We start from the raw sequence: 12361 nt of genomic DNA, 5'->3' as shown, positions 1-12361 counted from the left end.
GGTTTTGTTTAAGAAATTTGCGGTTTCGTTCCACTGTGTCTGTTATATATTCTCATTCTTTTTATTCATGTAAGTTTCTATAGTTGTTGTAAGTTCTGTTCTCCCTAATTTTGTTGTTATTTGTCTATGTTTGTTTGTATCAGCTCTCTAGCGCCAGCAATGTATTTAAATAAGGGAAATTCTGCTCTTTTTATTGGTAAGCAATGAGAGCGTGAGAGTAACCTTGTTACATCTTCAGGGTAATTCATGTTGGTTTTATTTATAAACCAATTTTCATTGCGCTTTATTTCGAGTTCTTTAAAAAGTTCTTGTTGGAGTTTGTTGAATTTTCTTTTATTTCGTTCGTAGTGTAGTTTCTGTGCTCCTGTTATTATTAAATTTTCATTAAACTCTAGTTCTTGTCTTTCATCTTGTGAAGGATAATTGTTTAATGTATTTTTTGAGTCATTTAGCATATGTTCGTTGTTCTTGAATTCTTTATATTTTTGTTTTATATGCAAGTACTTTACCTTCAAGTTGTTCCATATATATTATTTTAAAGTAGTTTGAATGTTGTGGTTATGAGTGTGAAATATTCCATGTACATTCTTTATAGAGTTTTGTTTTATGAAATTGGGTATGATTCCATCGAATTAGAAATGTGATAGATGATTTTATATTCGTAATTTTAAATCGTATGTTGTTATGTTTGTTTATAATGTGTCGTACATTTTGGTTAGTTTTAGATGCTGTTAATTAGTATTAATGAGTTAGTTTTAAAAATGCTGTGCAATATAGGGATAAGGTAAAACACTTGACGATTAATGAAAACAAAAAGATGGTCTCCTTCGATGTAGTCGCAAATCTTCTGAGCATACCAGTAGACTTAAAACTAAACATTATTGAAGAAAGATGGGAAGAAAAAACCCAATATAAGAAGATACAAAAGATCATGTTCCTGAAAATTTTGAAATTCTGCATAAAAGAAAATAGATAGAAAATAGAAAATCATAGAGTACCAAACATTAGTGACGAACACTTTCATGTTGAAAACGAACTCAAGATCTAAAACATCCTTATTAAAAACAAGTGGTGGAAAGATCATAGACTCGTTAATAAGGTAATACAAGCCAGCACGACGAAAAACAAATTAAAAACTCGAATGTCAGGACACAAGTCGGACACAAAATTAAGAAATACGAACAAAGAACAAAAATCAGCATTGTCCTATCATTGGCGACGTAAAAATATTGCAAACTGAGAACTACAGAGTGAGATAAAAAAAAACTGCAACCAACTTAAGACTGCTGTCATTTCTAAGCCACTCGTCAGACAGGTGTTAAAATTATTCCAGTGACAGCTCATTATATTGTGTACAAGCGTAAAAAAATATTTTGGTGAGAATTTGCCAGAAAAAAAATTATTCGTGATGGAATTCAAGCGTGGTAGTGTGATTACTTTATATTTGGCAGGAACCACACGCTTTTTCATTGATTTTTCTAAAATTTGGTATTTGTTGGTCATAATGGGTTCTATCTCCGGTGGCGAAACATTGCATCTATAGGTCCACTCTTTGTTATAGCCCCCATATAATGGTACCTCTCGATATTCGGTATTTTGATTATATTTGTCTCATTTTTTCACGGATTTGGTAGTTGTAGGTCATATTTTCACGGATTTGGTAGTTGTAGGTCATAATGGGTCCTAGTTTGTGTTGCGAAACATTGTATGTATAGGTCCACGCTTTGGTATAGTCCCACATAACGGCATCTCCCGATATTCGGTATTTTGATGGTTTTTGTCACATTTTTTCACGGATTTGTCTCAAAAGTGGTATTTGTGGGTCATAATTGGTTCTAACGTTTTCTTTACCCTAAGGTGGAGGGTGTTAAAAGTTCGACTCGGTCGAAATTAAGTTTTTTTTTGGTTGTTATTAAATAGGCGACTAAACCTCCTTTAACTATCTAAGTTAAATTAGGTAGCCGGCTTTCGTAATTAGGGGCGACTCTGCTCTGTTATTTGAATATGCTAGGTTAAACAGACTAGTATTAAATCCTGGTAAAATAAAACTCATAATATTTAGACCGAATCCCACAAATACTTGCTTTAGTGTTATCGTTGATGGACAATTAACACAGGAAACAGACTGTGTCAAGTATCTTGGTGTAATATTGCAAAATAACGTTGCATGGGATGAACATATCGACTCAATTAAGATGAAAATTGCTCCAGCATTAGGTGTTCTTTACAAGTTTAAAAATAAATTAGATGTCAAGTCTAAATTCATGAAATATAATTGTTTAATAACGTATAACAGATATAATGTAGCTTTGAAAGCGCTACAAAGAATGCAAAACAGAGCACTGAAATTGGTTTTTAATCTACCCAGAAATTTTTCTACATGTTACTTTTTAATAATGTATGCAACAGTGTATTTCCTGTTTATGGGTTGTATACCCCCTTCCTTGAATGACGTTTTTATCACAGCAACGTCCAGGGTAATACATCGCAACTCCTAGCTTATATGCTTAAAACATATGATATTATCAATTTTGCTCTTGAATTTATTATCTTACCCGCAAGGTCTGCTTTCATTTTCTCCATTGTCACACAGGGATTTGCATTAGATAATAAGCTGCTTCCTTTGGAAAATTTTATTTAAATTTTGAGATAGACAATGTTTCTTCTGAAAAGGGTAAACCTTTCAGAAATTTATACCGTAAATAGTGTCTCTCTGTTCTTTTGACATCAACATTCCTGTCATCTCCTTGGATCCAATGTTAGCATATTGGGTTTCCTCAAATTTACTCGAAGAAACATTGACAGTATGGGAAAATTGTTTATTAAATTTTGGGATCACTTGGATAACTTTATGTCTAAAAGATTAAATACAATGGAATCAAATTATAAGGAAGCCGTCAATTCATATAGAGTAAACACGCACAACACATCCACAGGTATCCCTCGTAGAGTATGTAGATCTTGTTAGGCAGATCACTCCTTAAGATCGTGCTAAATTCCGTTCTTGGACACTTTCAGAAAAAAATAAAATTTGTTTATGACAATAAAATATGTGACCATTTTTTATCATACGGCCACATTGTTAAAAAATTTAAACGCAAATATTTATAACCTACAAGCCACCACATCACACCCTGCTATATGCCGTTGGAGGCATTCATCAAAGACCAAATTGGCAAGGTCCACGTATAAATTTTGGATGATAAATATTCCGAATACTTTCTCACAATTTGGACATAAAATTGTTTTGCGTACAGATTTGGTGGATGTAGAACATCAAGGAATCAAGGTTTTATTATTAGCGCACTTATGGATCAAGGATGTCAAGAATCCTTTTTGGCTACAACAAATCCAATACAATAATTTCGGGTCTAGGTGCAACTCTTCTTGAAAATTCGTCAAAGATTTGCGAGCTCACATCCAAGTCCAGAACATCCGATATCAAGGTAACCGCTTCTGCCACTGTGATTTAAAACTTAAGTCATGCCCCCTTCTCCAAGAGCTATTTATGATTTTACCAACCTGAAACCTCTAGAGTTAGCTGATCCCAACTTGTTTAGGCTCGCTCCAATTAATTTGCTCATTGGTAGCAATGTCGTATTAAACCGGGATTTGAAAAGAATATATCTAGATATCTGTTTGCCCAAGATACAAAATTTGGGTGGATAGTGGCAAGCTCACCTCAATTTTTTTTGTTTCCTTCGCCTGTTGGACAGCAACTGTTAACCCACTTAATCAAAAATTACAACAGTTTTGCGAATTAGAAAATGTCTCCAATTGGCGACATGTGGTGTTAAGAATTCTACAAAAAACCTGTATAATGCAGATCACATTGTAGATATGAAGATAAACTTCAATTTAAATAAAAATTGGCACCTTGGTTCTTCAAGACATACTGCCAAGGGTCATTACTTAAGGACAGAATCAACCCTTGAACGAAATTCCCAACTATCTGAAGAATACAATAAAGTCTTTTCAGATTACGTATCTTTAAGTCATATGAAAAAAACTTTAAACATAAAAATTTTGGACTATACCGGCTTTCCGTAAAGTATATCCACAAAGGTCTGAACTTTCCTTGAACGATATTATGGACACTGACCTAATGATCGTCGTCTTGAAATGTTGTTGTTCATAAAAACGACTAATAGTTTCAAAGGGATTTTTTTTATACCCTCCACCTTGGAAAGGAGGGTATATTAACTTTGTCATTCCGTTTGTAACATCCCTAAATATTTGTTTTAGACCCCATAAAGTATATATATTCATAATCAGCATAAAATTCTAAGTCGATTTAACGGTGTCCGTCTGTCTGTCTGTCCGTCTGTCTGTCTGTCTGTTGAAATCACGATACAGCCCACATTATTTGACGTAGAGCTCCAAAATTTAGCAGAGCTATTTGCATTGTGTCTAGGATGGTTGGTATTGAAAATGAGATATATCGGTCCACGTTCTGGTATAGTCCCTATATAACGGTATCTCCCGATATTCGGTATTTTGATGATTTATGCCACATTTTTTCACGGATTTGTCTTAAAATTGGTATTTGTAGGTCATAGCGGGTCCCTGAGCGTGTGGCAAAACATTGCATGTATAGGTCCACGTTGTGGTATAGCCCCCATATAGAGGTACCTCCCGATATTTAGTATTTTAGTTTTTTTACCACATTTTTTCACCGATTTGTCTAAAAATTGGTATTTGTGGGTCATAATGGTTTCAAGCTCCGGTGGCGGAACATTGCATGTATGGGTCCATAATTTGGTATAGTCCCCATATAACGGTACCTCCCGATATTCGGTATTTTGATGATTTATGCCACATTTTTTCACGGATTTGTCTGAAAATCGGTATTTGTTGGTCATAATGGGTTCCAGCTCCGGTGGCGAAACATTGTAATTATAGGTCCACGTTTTGGTATAGCCCCCATATAACGGTACCTCCCGATATTCGGTAATTTGATGATTTTTGCCACATTTTTTCAGGGATTTGTTCGAAAATTGGTATTTGTTGGTCATAATTGGTTCCAGCTTCGGTGGCGAAACATTGCATGCATGGGTCCATGATTTGATATAGCCCCCATATAACGGTACCTCCCGATATTCGGTATTTTGATGATTTTTGCCACATTTTTTCACTGATTTGTCTAAAAATTGGTATTTGTGGGTCATAATGGGTTCCACCTCCGGTGGCGAAACATTGTAATTATAGGTCCACGTTTTGGTATAGCCCCCATATAACGGTACCTCCCCATAATCGGCATTTTAATGGTTTTTGCCACATTTCTTCTAATGTTTCTTTTACCCTAAGGTGGAGGGTATTAAAAGTTTGGCCCGGCCGAACTTAATGTTTTTTTACTTGTTTGAACTACTCAGATACAGAAAGTTCATGATTACTCTTTGCAAACTATTACATTTGCGGTTAACTGTGCGCCATATTCAGCCATCAGAGCATTGCTTGAATTCAGTGAAAATAGTTCACATCCAACTGCATCTTGTATCCTGAAAATAACATTTTTGTTAATGATATTTTTCCGGAGCTAATAGACTCCGTGTGTTTTCCATTGAAGAAAATAACAGCATGAAAATATCAATGAGACAAAAGAATTAGACATTCAGTGGAGTGCAAAGGAAAATGTTTTCTACAAAGTACCAAAGTACTAAACAGTTGGTAAGTTTCCACCTCTACGGATAATATTACATATATTAGAGTTGCACCACTTAGAACGAGTAGTCTGTCAAGGGGCTCAATTCTTGTTCTATGAGAATATGAAATAAAAAATATTTCCATTTTAAAAATTTTCAGTTGACATTTCATTTTTTTTAAGAAAAAGGATTCATATTAAAATTTCATAGAACAAGAATTGAGGCCCAGAGATGAAGTGTATGGAGAAGCAATGTTAACAAGATGTTAAAATTTTTGGTGAAAATCTCGAAGTTTCGAATCATGGAATCTATTAATGGATTCATTCCACCATTACATCGATTAGCAAACCATCTGTGGAAATTTTTTGTAGCTAACAAGGTTTCTGCAATATTAGATAATGGCGGTAATACCAATCGGGGACATGTTTCATCTGTCGATAATTCGACTGATATTGGTACTCGTGGATGTACTGCTGCTGAACATAAATCCAGTATCTTGTGATAACATGGTCCAAAATGGTTATCCGAAGAACCTCAAGATTGTGCAAAGCCACTAGCTTTTCAAGAAGGTTCACTCGAGTAATTTATTTTCATACTCAAATTGATGGAGAAGCCTACAAATATTTTCAAGGTGGAATCGAGCATTACGAGTACTTGCTTATGTCTTCTGCTTTATGCGCGGATGTAAACAGATTCTACCCCCTGGTCTGAAATCTCGTTTATAAAATATACATTCACAACGCTAGCACTAAAGCCGTCATGGGTAAGTACACACGAATTAACAGTGAAACCACAAAAGGTTCATTATATCAGTTATGGTTCATAGTTATTTGGATAACTATGGCAATTCTGATGCTAATACATGCATTATAAACAAGGTCCTTTGGGACGCGTGCTTTGATTAGGCTAAAGCCAAGTGATCTTTGATCGTTTTTATAGTTGAACACTAGATAACTTGCAGATCATATGGTCTCGTATCGATGACAGATCTTTCAAATGTCTGCCCTATCAACTTTTGATGGTATCTCTTCAGCCTATCCCAACAAAAAGTTGTTTACTTACACTAAATCCATTTTTTATGAAAACAAATTACTTCGGTTAGATAGCGCCTAGCTATAGTTAGTTACAATGAAGAATATTTATTAGAATTATTATATTATTATATATACATTCGTGTACACTGAAAATTTAAGAAATAGTATAAAAATATAGATATTAATAATCAATAAATATATTAGAAATAATTAGTTAATTTCATTTTAAACCTACTAAAATTAAAAATGTTTTGTTATGTTTCTTTCTATAAATCTAAAGTTTCATTTGATTGGCAAAAAATTCTATTTCGGTTGCAAAAGGTTTCACTTCGAATGCAAATGGGTTCATTTCCGCTGCCAAAGGCCTTATTTCCACTGCAAAAGTTTCATCTAAACTGCAACAATTTTCATTTCCGCTGCAAAAAGTTTCATTTCAATTGCAGAATGTTTCATTTAATATGAAAATGCTATATATAACGAAATAGGAGATGCGGTGTCGTTTTGTGAGCAATTGAAATTGATTTTTGTAAAATTCATGTGTTAGAAAATTCGGATTTTTTAAGTTCTTTTAATTGTAGCAAGTTCCAGGCAATACCCAAACAGATATGGTGTATTGTGCTATAGGTAATCTGCGATGCGTCTGTACACGATGATTCACCACCTTCGAATATACATCAGCGCCCAGCACCAACGCAACCCGACTTGGTCGGAAAAATGAGGGATATGCAATCGTAGGAATGCCTCCTAGACCTTTTCATTGACGGCTTTGTGAGGGGTTACGTGGCAAAGATCTGAAACCCTTGCCACTAAAGAGTGGCAACAAATACGGATGTGACTGTGATTTGGCGTATCCAAATTCCGTCTAGGTCGGAAATGGGTTATCTTAATTGGTCTTCTATCGATGAATAGACGAGACTCTGTTTTGAGCAAGTAGCTCGCACTGGGAAGGTCGGCCCGACACAATAAAGTCGCACTATTAGACTTGGGGAAAAGGTCGGCAGAAATCGGAGGGTTTAGTTAATTAAATGTGAACCTAGAACGTGAATCGGTCTAGCGAATGAATCTTAACATATGCATGTGCGATAAATTAAAATGTCCAGAATTACCTTCAACTGTAGTCATACAAACGCCGCAACTCAATTTGCAATTTATTTCTTTGTTCTTTGTTCCCAACGTACTAATTATTCACTATCAACAAAAGAAAACGAAAAAAAAGGTTTAATTTCAAAGATATGTATGTGAATTATAACGAGACGTTTGATCACTCAACATAAATATGTTACACGTGTAACATAAATAAATAAAAAAATAATCATATTTACATACATAAATATGATTATTTTTTTATTTATTTATTTTCAATTAATACTAGGTAACTAGCCCATAAGGCCATGGAGGGTTCCAAAAACTTCTACACATGACTACTCGACTATTATGTATTATTAAACATCGAAGCAACAGGAATATTACAAAATTTTAGCAATTTGGTGGTGTTACTTTTTTACGTTATGCTCTTTCGAAAGGGAATGTGAGAGATTTTATTTTACATAAAAGTTTACTTTTATTAATATTTTATATATAATATTTATTTTTATTAATAAATAATCGAAAGATAACAAGATTGCTTTTTTAATAATATTACCACCGCTCACAAATAGAAAAATTCACTATTTGAACCAATTTTAAGCACTTTTTCAACAATTAATATTTTGCAATAAATATTTATTTTCACTTGTTTGTACTGTTCAATTGTGGACGCTTGTTTGTTTTCATTTGTTATTATTATTATTATTTATATTTTTAATTTTTTTATTTTTGAAACGTGAGTTCCCAAAAATAAAAAAATACCTATGTTTTGTTTATGCAGGTGATGATGATGGGGCATGATGTTAATAAGAATGATTATTATGTTTTTGATGGCTGCGTAAAAAAAAAACAAAATAAAATTAGCAAAGGTTTCTAAAGGCGCGCGTCCGGTTCGAATGAATCAAAATGTAAATGTACCGAAATTGTGCTCTGATAAATAAAAGAAAAGAAATAAAACCACACAATTGTTTTAGATTTTAAATTCAAATTATAGTTGTTTGGTAATAAATAAATAAATAAAACTAGGGAAAATAGAAAAATTGGCAAAAAGACTACACGTGTTACGTTCGACCGATACGAAGATTAATATGCCGTTGGGGCAAATCAATACTCGTTAGTAAACTGCTAGTTGACAGGTTAAAGTTGTAACAATAAGAAGTAGGCAGTTTTCCAACGAACATGCAAAATCACACGCAATGAAATTAGAACCAAAAAAAAGAGATGAATTTCCAAGCAATGTAAATTTATTAAATTACTATTTCTTTGGTAAACCGTAGGGGTTAAGGCCTCACGGGGTCCTGAATACAGCAATTTATATACTGAAATCCATACCAGGGATATGGTCCTCCAATGTTTTATTAATTAGCTCTAGCGCCCCTAAAAGGCCGGCTACCTAATAAAACTTTAATATACCCTCCACCATAGTATGGAGAGTATATTAAGATTGTCATTCCGTTTGTAACTTCTCGAAAAAATTGTCTGTGCGGGTCCATGTCTTCGTATAGCCCTCATATAACGGTACCCCCATTATTCGGTATTTTGAGGATTTTAGCGACATTATTCAGCGGAATTGTTTCAATTTTGATTTTTTAAGTTCGTAGCGGATACTACAGCCTACGACAGAAAATTTTCTGTACAGGTCCATGTCTTCATACAGCCCCTATAGAACGGTACCTCCCGATATTCGGTACTTTGATGATTTTAGTGACATTAGTCAACGAGTTTTTTATTCAAGTTTTTTTTGGAAATTGCCAAATTCGTTCCAAACGGTGGAGGGTATTGAAAGTTCGGCCCGGCCGAATTTACAGCTTTTGTACTTTTTAAAAGGAGGAAATTTAGAACATTGTACCGTAGCCGGTGTTGATACGCACATTGCATTGGTTGGTTTTACAACCGATATATAAAAAGCACTAACGGAATTTTATAGGGTCAATAAATCTGGAAGTAAAGACTTGCCCAAATATAGGAAACCTAGGAGTGCATGTGGTAAAATGTTCCTTATGTTTGCAACTCCACCTTCAGTCTTGATATTTTAAACATATACATATTGAATTGATTATACACATTTTTTACAAAATTGTTTGGAGAAATGTAAATAAAAAATACTTGCTTTGTTGTGTCACTTCATATAAACTACTATGGAATGCATATTTGAAATGACATTACCTTTCCAATGTAAGAAGATATAGTAAGAAAATAGGCAATCTGAAAAAACATATCTAAAGTATGGGACAGTAAGTCTATATAACCCAACAAATACTTCAGAAGAATTTTAATAGTTATCAGTTGTTCCATTTATTCACTAATAGGCTTCAGAAAAAAACTGACCGTTAGTAAAGGCCTAGCCAATTGTTACAGGACTCCAATAGCAATTCACTCGAAAACAATATATATCTTACAAATTATTCTCTGAACCAACAAATAAACTACTTGTCTTGGATTTTCATTAAAACTTATTCGTAGAATTATTTGAAAGAGCAATTAGCTTTAACAATTTTAACACTTAAGTATAAAGGAAATGAATCGTATTATCTAAATCCTAAAATCCAAGCAATTTTTTTCAAATGCAGTTATCGTTTTCTAGAATTGATTACATTAAAATACAGTGGGAACAATTGTGTTTGTTTTCTGGAAAAGAATATACGAACAATTCAAAATGATTAGGAGAAAGGATGTGGGTTATTATGTTGGATATAACGGAACCATACCAAATCCTTTGCAAATGAGATTTCATTAACTAGTAATATTTATTTCGCAGACCAGGGGGTACAAACTATCTATATCCGCGAATAATGCGGAATACATAAGCAAGTATTTTGGTCAGTGTTGAGGTTCTTCGGATAACCATTTTGGACAGACTCGGATTATCGGCAGATGAGACGTGTCCCATATTGGCATTACCGACATTATCTAATATTGCAGAAACCTTGTTAACCACAACTGTTTTTCAGTTATAAGGTGGTTTGCTAATCCATGTAATAGTAAATGAGTCCATTAATATATTTCGTATTAGTATTTTGCTCTCGATAGAGTAATAAATCCAACGAGGGATTTAATTTTTTATTTCAGAAATATTTGACAATGAATGGGTCTTATTTACTTCATCCCTATTTATTCCATCGGTCCACAACTGTTAGGATGGGATTAACCACGCTGCAGGCTCGAATTTCATCGCTACTTTAAACGTTGGTTATCGATACAGTTGGAATATCGATTTAATTAAATATGGCGTACAGTTAACCCTAAAAGTAACGATTTGCAAACCGTAGTCATTTACTTTCTGTATCTGAGACGTTCAAAACAAAATCCTTTGAGACTGTTGTTCGTTTAAATTAAACCGTTTTGCAAAGTAGGTCTGGTGAGAAAAGAAAGCGGTTATGGTCAACAATTTCTAGGTTGGAAATCTTTTTTAATATGACCTGATATGAATTTCGTTCAGGTTTTTTTCGATCCATAAAAATTGGCCCATGGCAGTACGTCTTGAAGAACCAAAGTGTTAAATTTTGTTTAAATGAAAGTTTAACTACATATCTACCATATGATCTGCGGAATGCCTTAATGTTAAACATCCACAAACGCTGTAGACAAAACATATTTTGGTCCAGAACATGAGAAATGATACAGAATATTTGATTTATATCATTTTCGGATTAAATGAAAACTTTTGCAATTGAAATTATATTTTTTGCAGTGGAAATGAAACCTTTTGTAGCGGAAAACAATTTGCATATGAAGTGAAACCCTTTGCAAACGAAATATAACTTTCTGCAAATCAAATGAATCTTTTATATTTATTGAAAGAAACATAACAAAACATTTTTATTTTTAGTAGGCTTAGAATGAAATCAACTAATTATTTCTAACATATAGTTAAAGAAGAATATTTGTTGATTTTCAATATCTATATTAACATCTATATTAATATCTATAATAACAAATTGTTCTTTATTGATTTTATAGAAAATATTTCCATATAATTACTTAACGCTAAAAAGAGAAATTAAAACAAATTTTGGCCTTTGTTACCATAAATAGTATGGCAGGACTGAAATGCGAAATTATGCTTTACAATTATGTTTTATAGTCATCATATACTATTAATCTTATTTAAAGGATTCCCGCAACTTGTTTGATTTTTAACAAATTACAACAAAATCGTTATGGAGATAGAGCAGTCTTGTTATGTGGTCTATTGAATGGTTCGCTTTATAACGTACACAATGTAATGCCTTTATAACATCCCGATAGCGTTTCTAATACCAAACATTCCAGACACAATACAATAAAATGCCATATCAGTATCGTAATTACAACAGACAGACAGGTGGACACATTCAATAAACTAAGATCATGATTGTACATACTTTATGAGGTCTACGACGAATATTTAATATACCCTCCTATCCATGTTGTAGGGGTTTAAAAGGTATTAAAGGAGATAAGGCCTTGAAAAACAAAAATTTTACTTCTTATACATCTACAATTGCGCTTTATGATATTGTGAAACTGAAAATTTAAGGACTAGTATTATAAACATAAAGATATTAATAATCAACAATAAAATTTCCTCTTTACTTTTATATTTGTAATATTTTGTTG

General features: G+C 33.2%; 1 protein-coding gene across 13 annotated transcripts in view; it reads right to left on the bottom strand.

The window, feature by feature from the left end:
• The window catches only part of LOC131805907 (uncharacterized), a 496437-nt gene that overhangs the window by 284828 nt on the left and 199248 nt on the right, over window positions 1-12361 (bottom strand). For 4 of the 13 annotated variants that reach the window (XR_009343883.1, XR_009343888.1, XR_009343887.1 and 1 more), the window contains 2 exons: window positions 7783-7864; window positions 6746-7726 (listed from right to left, as the gene is read on the bottom strand). The exons of 1 other annotated variant lie outside the window; for it this stretch is intronic. The gene's annotated coding sequence lies outside the window, so the exon portion shown is untranslated. Of the gene's footprint in view, window positions 1-6745; window positions 7865-12361 lie in introns of those variants that run through there. 8 more of the 13 variants (XR_009343884.1, XR_009343892.1, XR_009343895.1 and 5 more) reach the window with 2 other exon arrangements.

Source organism: Musca domestica, unplaced genomic scaffold, assembly GCF_030504385.1.
Source record: "Musca domestica strain aabys unplaced genomic scaffold, Musca_domestica.polishedcontigs.V.1.1 11, whole genome shotgun sequence".
Classification (NCBI taxonomy): Eukaryota; Metazoa; Arthropoda; class Insecta; order Diptera; family Muscidae; genus Musca; species Musca domestica.
Note: the sequence above shows the minus strand (reverse complement) of the source record. Positions and strands in the feature narration are given on the sequence as shown.